Genomic DNA, 8,733 nt, shown 5'->3' on the forward strand with positions numbered 1-8,733 from the left:
AATCTGCATGATTACGTCAAGACAGACTTAGATGCAATTTCTGATGAGTTCATGTTGTGCGAGGATAAATTTCCTACACTTTTAGACATGCCATGCAAATCTCCTGCCACCAAACAACGGAAGACTGATCAATCTGAGATTGCTGACGTGCTCTCACAACTTGGAGCACTTTCTCAATTAATAAACACTCGGTCTGATTCCCTGGAGAAAATGATAGGAGAAAATACACGCGCGATTACTAACATGGAGGTAATAAATGAAAATACCAAGCAAATCACAAATGTGAAGGAAGCTATTGGATTTATGAGCGAGGAAGTTAACTGTCTGAAAAGCAAGTACGGAGCAGTGGAGTTCAAGATGGGCAAAATGGAGCAGACTACCTTTGAGCAAGAGAGAAGACTAGCACATCTGGAAAGCTATTCGCGACGTTGGAAATTAAGAATTTACGGAGTCCCAGAGAAGGAGAGAGAAGATGTTCGACTACAGGTGATCCAGTTGTGTCAGCCACTCCTGCCAGAGGACAAAGACAAACTTCCGAACCCCATTGATATTGTACACCGGCTTGGTCGCAAGCAGCCGAACAAAACCAGAGGAGTTATTGTTCAATTTGCTTCCTGATTCTATCGCGACGCTGTGTGGGGTGCAGCAAAGGAGTCTACTTTTCTCAGGGAAAATGGCCTGAAAATATCTGAGGACTTATCTCCAGCAGATAAAGAAAGGAAGAACAAATTACGGCTGGCAGTGTCAGGCACACAACACGGATACAGATTCAGGTTTCAGTAGGAGACCAGTTTATTTAATAAGTCCAAAAGGAACTCCCTCAAAAGAACAAAAACCGGCCGGGGAATCAGAAAAATAGTCCAACAGAAAAATGAGAGGCTACAATGTTGTTGCAAAAATACCCGGCAGGGGGCACCCAATGGCACAGCCGCTTAGAAAACGGAGAGGGGAGGAAGAAGCGAGATAGCCGGCATCTGTCGGCAATATCAAGATATCATTAAGATACACAAAGACAAAGCGATTCACCATGTCTCTCAACTCGTTGTTAACCAGGGCCTGGAAGACAGCTGGGGCATTGGTCAGACCAAGCGGTAGGACCCGGTACTCAAAGTGTCCCGTGGGTGTGTTGAAAGCTGTCTTCCACTCATCCCCCTCATGTATGCGAATCAGGTGATAGGCATTCCTGAGGTCTAGCTTGGTGAAGACCTTGGCTCCCTGCAAAAGCTCAGACGACATAAGAGGCAAAGGGTACATGTTCTTAATAGTGATGTCGTTCGGGCCTTGATAATCTATACAAGAACATAGGGAGCCATCCTTCTTCTTGACAAAGAAGAACCCGGCACCTGCAGGAGATGAAGAGGGTCGGATGAGACCGGCTTTGAGGGATTCGTTAATGTACTTGTCCATGGACTCTCTTTCAGGACCTGAAAGGGAAAACAATTGACCCTTGGGCGGAGAAGTGCCTGGAAGGAGTTCGATGGCACAATCATAAGGGCGGTGTGGACGTAAGGAGGTGGCCCGGGACTTGCTAAACACCTGGCACAGGTTGTGGTACTCCACCGGAACCCTGCTCAGATCAGCAGCCTCCAAACAAGTGCCCAAACAAGACGCAAGACAAAACTGACTCCATGACAAGACAGAGTTGCTATGTCATGCCCTGACATTTGGTCTTTTTTCATTTTCTTATAAACATCTAAATGGCTAAAGTCTAATATCAATGTAATCAGCACAAACTGGGCTATAATAATATGTAAGCAGCATGTATGTACATGATTGTGTTTTTGAGAAAAAAAAATGTTATGCGTGGTTAGTGAAAAACTAAAAATGTTAAATCACTTGAATAAGGCCAATAAAACACATACAGAAAATTGGTTCCCGTGACTTTTGAGAACTGGAGCTTGTAGCCTAGAATTTTTCTTTCTAAATGATGTGAAAATCATCTTGTTTTCTCACTCACAGAAAACAATATATTGATTTAAATTTTCTAAGACACTTTTTGTTGGTAAAAGTCATATGCGAGTCATATGTCATATGCGAGGCGTCAACTATCATGAATATTTGCATAATGAGCTGCATAATGAGCCATTCAGTCAGCTGTGTCACTGAGAGGGATGAGTTACAAGAAAGAATGTGAGGACAAAATAAATGTATATAATTTTATGTTTGTAGTTTATTTAGAATATATTTAATTATCCCACAACACAATTTAATATCCACTTGTGAGTGCAGTTAAACAGTTTATTAGGAACAATCAAACTTTCAACTTTCAAAAGCTGAATTTTTAGCATCATTACTCCAGTCACACAATCCTTCAGAAATCCTTTTAACAATCTGATTTTCTACAAAAAAATAAAAATTTTGTTATTATTATTATTATTATTATTGAAAAGAGCTGAGAATATTTTTTCAGGTTTTTTAGGGGGGATAAATTGAAAGAACAGCATTGTTTGTTACATTTGTTACAGGTAAATTTATTTGTTACATTTATATTATTTACATCAAGCTTTTGAATGGTATAGTATTGTATATTGTTATTAAAACTTCATAATGTTTCACTTGATTATACATTTAGTCAGGAATTATAGTTTGGAAAAAGTCTTTGGAAAAAATCTAACTAGTAAAATGTTTACACATTATGTGAAAACTAGTACAAGTATATAAATAAATAAAAAGAGACTTATGAAAACATTAGAATCTGAATAGCACATTCAGCGCGGGGGCGTGGTCACATTAGAAGATAATGAAGGGAGACATGAAAAATGGACATCGCGTTGTTTTCATATGGATTACTTTATCACAGAATATTTGTTTTTGGCAGCACTTGTTTAGTTTAAAAGTAGTAGACATGTCAAGCTTTCTATAGATATATCTCTCATGTCTCTTTGTTGAGTATTCACTGAGTTACAGTTCATTTTAATGACGCATTTGTAAATGAAGATCACCGCAGACAAAGGCTGCAGACAGCACTCCTTGTTTGTTATCTTTATTTTATAAATGCACAAAGTTTTGTTGTTATTATGTCTGTATACAAAAAAAATAGACCCTTTACAGATTCGATTGATGTATTGCTCTTATCTGTACGATCAAAACTGAAAGTGTAATTTAAGTTCTTTTCAGGGTTATCAGGAGAAAATGCCTCATAACGCGTATACGCGTTAATCGACTTCAGAGGGTTAATAGCATAGTAGCATAGGAGACTTTTAATGGACAGCCTGCTGTGAAGTGACCTGGTTTGCTGCACTACAGTCACAGCCCTAGGGCAAGGCGTTTCTGCTTCTGTTGTGGGGTGAGGCGAAGGCGCCCCACCTGCATAGGCTCAGGCTCAGTGGAGGAAATGTTCAAGGAGTCTGTGGGGGAAACAGGAGATGACTCCTCTGCCCTCCAGGATGGACAAACTGCCAGGCGCTGATGGCCTTGGCGAAGGCGACCCTCGATCCGCAATGCCATATTGATAAGGTCGTTGTGACAACTGGGGCAGGGCTGAGAGCCGTTGGAACGGATCGAGGCCGGTGGAGTGATTGGGAAATGAGCGACACCTGCTCCACTTACCGGTCTCGAGTCCCACGGAGGAGATTGGGAGGATACAAAAGAGGAGCGACGACAGTGAAGGACGAGAGAGGACCAGGCCTGGGCTTTATTTTGTGGTTCCGGGAGGAAGGAGGGATGCGCTGCCGAAGATCCCTTGCCACTGGGGTGAATCCACGGTGCCGTCGAGCAGGGCGTAGCAGTCTGGCGCCATGGACGCTCGAGGCGGTGGGCTGGAGTGAGTTGCCGGGGACGTACTCGCTGCCGGCCGCCCGCGATGTGGAGGGACAGCTGCCATCCATGAGGGAGCGGAGGAGTCGCTGCCATTTGCCAGGTGGCCGGAGCCTGCTGCCATCCGCCAGAATGGGGAGGAGCAGGGAACGGGGGACTCCTGCCGGCTGCTCGAAAGCGGAGGAGCCGTCGCCGTCCACCGGGCGGCGGAGGAGTGTCGTGCCGTCCACCGAGGGCCATCCAGTGCCGCCGCCAGGCACCGTGGAAGACTTCACACAGCTGGTGGAGAGCCGAGCGGCAGTGTGTCTGGGAACCAGATTTTTTTTTTTCCCTCTCTCCCCTCTCTTGTCTCTGTCGCTCTTCGTCCTTCCATCTCCTTTTCGCTCGCCTCGTCTGGCCTTACCCCCAGGTTCCCGCAGGTCACTGTGAGCGGCCCCCCCCCCCCGGAGGGAGTGGGGGGGGAGTAGAGCACAGTCTCGGGAGTACCCCCCGGCCTGCGAGGGGCGATGGGGGTATGTGACGAGTGGGGATTGGGAAATGAGCGACACCTGCTCCACTCACCGGTCTCAAGTCCCACAGAGGAGATTGGGAGGATACAAAAGAGGAGCGACGACAGTAAAGGATGAGAGAGGACCAGGCCTGGGCTTTATTTTGAGGTTTGGTTTTTGTTTGTGCGCGGCAGTCGCCCGTGAGGGGCTGTCACGCTATTTTATGTTTATTTGGTTATTAAAGTTTTATTTGAATGTTTGCCGGTTTCCGCCTCCTTCTTCCCGTGATTATGGAGTTTTATTGTTACAGTCGTCAAAGTCATGTGGCAAGTCATGAGTGGCCAGCTCATCCTGGATGTCATCCTCCAGCCCTGCATGGAACATAGATCGACAGGCCCCCTCATTCCAATCACAGGTAGCTGCCAGGGTCTTGAAATGGATAGCATATTCTGTCACTGAGTGACCCACCTGACGGAGCCGTGCTAGCTGGTCCGCTGCTTCCTGACCTCTGGCAGAGCAGTCAAACATCCTCACCATCTCCTGGCGGAAATCGTTGAAAGATGAACAGCAGGGAGCTTGAGTCTCCCAGACAGACATTCCCCAATCTCAAACCTTTCCAGTTAAAAGCGTCAGTACGAAAGCCACTTTGGACTCCTCAAGCACGTATGTGCGTGGCTACAGGGCAAACACCACGGAACACTGGGACAAGAAGGCCGGCAGGAATTGAGGCCCCCGTCATCGGGTGGTGGGTTATTGCATCGGGGCTCAGGCTCATGGCGAGGAAGAGGGCGAACTCGTTGCAGCTCTTGGATGCAGGTGGTCAGCTCAGCTACTTGGTTAGCCAGGAACTCCACCTCCCTTGTGGTGTTAGTCAGTCTGGCTTCATGCTGGCCCAAAAGAACTCCCTGCTGGATGACCGGGTTCTGACAGAATCTGCGCCTGCTGTGTCCATCTTGACCAGATCGTTCAGTCTGGCCCACAACACGGACACAGATGCAGGTTTCAGTAGGAGACCAGTTTATTTAATAAGTCCAAAAGGAACTCTCTCAAAAGAACATAAACTGGCCAGGGAATCAGAAAAATAGTCCAACAGAAAAATGAGAGGCTACAATGTCCTTGCAAAAACACCCGGCAGGGGGTGCCCAATGGCGCGGCCGCTTAGAAAACGGAGAGGGGAGGAAGAAGCGAGAGAGCCGTCATCTGAGCGGACCGAAAAAACTGGGATGCAGGTGCCCAGTCTAGGAAACGAGGAAGGGAAAAAATAGAAGAAAAAAAAAACATCCATAGAACTGCAGCACAAGCCTGTCAATTTTCCATATACTTCTGATCCACAAATATTTAGATCAACAAGAATAAAACAAGGATATAGGAACAAAATGCAAGTTTTGGCCATTTACAATCCATATAAAGAGCCCACCGCAATATTTCAATCACTAAAAACAGTAAGACATTATAAAACAAGAAAAAATTCTCATTGACATCCATTGTACTTTTGGCTATACTTTGGGACTCAATGGTAACCCAAAGTCTTTGAGTTATGAGCGTCTTTAAAAAAGATCCTCTGGAACACTAGGTGGCGCTTTGTTGAAACTTCTCAGGTACATCCGGGAAATGCTGTCGATGATCCCTACCAATTTTTGTGCCAATATATCAAATTGTTCAAAAGATATTGCAATTTATGACAAATTTTAATATGTCAGACAGGCCATTCATCAGATCCTGGAACAATTCACAGACACCAAGATCATGACTTTCTGACAAACTCTTCAAAAGTTATGGGCAAATGCCCATTTTTGGTATCTCATGACCCGTCGGTGGCATTGTTCCCAACTTTCGCATTTGCCCTCAGTTTATGGTGCTGAGAAAGTGTACTGAGTTTCATTTAAATTAACCAGTAATCAGATGAACTAAATTTCATTTTCCTAGAACAAAGAGTTCAGAAGTTATAACCATTTGAAAAGTGAATTTTTGAACAGGTGGTGGCGCTATAGACCTCAAAGTTGATCAGGCTTCTGTTGAGAACTACCCTAATAAATGTGCCAATTTTCATTCCCTTCCTATTAAAGGAACTTTCATAGGGCTTCCATTGACTCCTATTCGGGAAAACGAAGGAGGAGATTAATAATAAAGAAAACTAACAGAAACAATAGGAGCTAAGAAATAACATGTCAGGGAGTTTGAAAAAAATAAACAGCAACAAAACCTGTGACAAGTGAGAAATGCTGTGTTTGTTGACTGAATGGATTGAAGTGCCTTTGGCCTGTGCCGCCCTTCCCAGCATGCACTGCTTATCGAGCAGATCCACGGGAAAGGCAGGGCTGTGATTTGCTGACCAGCTGCTGAGTTGAGTTTTTATGCTGGAGCCAGGAGCCGATTCACCGCTGACAAGCTTCAACAATAGAGCTCACGGCACGCGTGTCAGAGCTTTCAGAGAAGAGCTGCACAATCACAAGCCTCTCTACATCATCAGAGACTCATTATAAACCTGCAGTTTTCATGCACAGCAGACTACATCTTATTTTGATTCATAATAAAAGGTTCTAACAGAAACTTAGTTGTTTACCTAGAAACTTGTTTAATGAGAACATAACTCACAGTTTTCGTTCACCAAGTCACTAACATTGCATTTCAAATCAGTGTTTATGTTGAATATGTGTTCTTTGGTGCAAATCTGTTAGATTAGACAAGCGAAGTTTAACGATTCACCGTTTCCCGAAAGCACAGCTCCAATGAACATTCACAAAGAGCTTCGCAGACTTTGTGCTTGAGTTACTTCCGCTCTGGACTGGTGTTTAGAAGCACAGTTTTGTTTGTGTGACTCTAAAGCAAAATAATCAAGCTAACATGGAGAACAGTTGTTTCTGTCATTCCATATATTTACTGTACATATACCATGGTCTGTGTAAATACTGGATTCTGATTGGCTGGAAGGCGTGTGTTCAAACCACTGAATCCACATGTAGCTCCAGTCAGTTTATTCTGTATTAATGCACTGCTCTCTCTAAAATACACACACATTGGGTTTCCATGTTTTATGGGTTCTTCTATAGGTGTAATGGTTTCTAGTATTTTCTATCCCCTTACCCAAACCTACACCTACCCCTCACAGAAAACCGCAGGCATTTTCAGATTCTCAAAACACTTCATTCTGTGTGATTTATAAGCTTGTTTCCTCATGGAGACCAAGAAATGTCCACACAAAGTCAAAATTTACTGCTATTACTATACTTTAGAAAACATATATTCCGGCAAAACATAGTCACAAACCAAAGGGGGAAAACACACACACACACACACACACTCAATTAAAAAAATTACAAAGAAAAACAGAAGCAAGCAATAAACCACTACTTCAAAATATGAAGACATGTTTGATTATCCAATAACCTCTCTTTTACTGATTCAGAGAAAGAAGCAAAAGATGTAATATTTCTCAGTTCAATAGGTATAGTACTCCAGGTATGTACTGCTCTATAGGAAAATGCTGACTGCCCCAAAGCATTTCTTCTATGTGGCATTATACAGTCCTCTCTCAGTGGCTCTAGTGAACTCTTGTTCAAACTCTTGTTCTGTCCAGGCTGGACTATTGCAACGCTCTCTTGGCAGGTCTTCCAGTCAGTTCTATTAAACCTTTACAATTAATCCTGAACGCGGCAGCAAGATAAATCTTTAACGAGCCGAAAATAATGCACGTCACACCTCTGTTTATCAATTTGCACTGGCTACCAATAGCTGCTCGCATAAAATTCAAGACATTGATGTTTGCATACAAAACCACCACTGGCTCTGAAAAAACTTGCTGCTTTTAGACTTGCACTCTAATAACCTTCTACCTGCTACTGTAACATCTGGGTCCAGATCCCTTAAAAACAGCTGTTTCAGAGAGAGGGTCAGAATGAGGGTTGAAAATGACCATTTTACCACATATTTATTTGTTTATTTGTGCCAAAAAACTTTATTTACATTATAAGTAAACCTTGTAATGTAAAAAAAAATATATATACACACACACACACACATATATATACACACACACACACACACACACACATACATATATATGTGTATATATATATATATATATATATATATATATGTGTATATATATATAGCATGACCCCTTTAAGTGAAAATACAGATACTGTGTGGAAATTTTACTTTTAACACTTGAAACTAAAAATAGTGAAACTAATAAAACTAAAAATAGCTATAATTTGTACTGAAGTATTTAAAAAAGTAAAAGTAAACTAGAAAAAAAATTTAAAGGAGAGAGATTTTGCATCAGTTTCTACATTTTATTCAGATAAATATCACAAATACTGTTTGTGATGTTTATAAGTGCTGAGCTCAGGTTTATAATGACCCAATTTATGAGTGTTGCTAATTTTGTTCTACAAGTTCCTCATTCAAAGAATGACATTTTGAAAATAAAACCTATTAAGAGATTTTCACAACAAACTGAGGCTCGGCGCTGCGTGCGCGAACACAC

This window comes from Cyprinus carpio, chromosome B21 (assembly GCF_018340385.1).
Source record: "Cyprinus carpio isolate SPL01 chromosome B21, ASM1834038v1, whole genome shotgun sequence".
NCBI classification, from domain to species: Eukaryota; Metazoa; Chordata; class Actinopteri; order Cypriniformes; family Cyprinidae; genus Cyprinus; species Cyprinus carpio.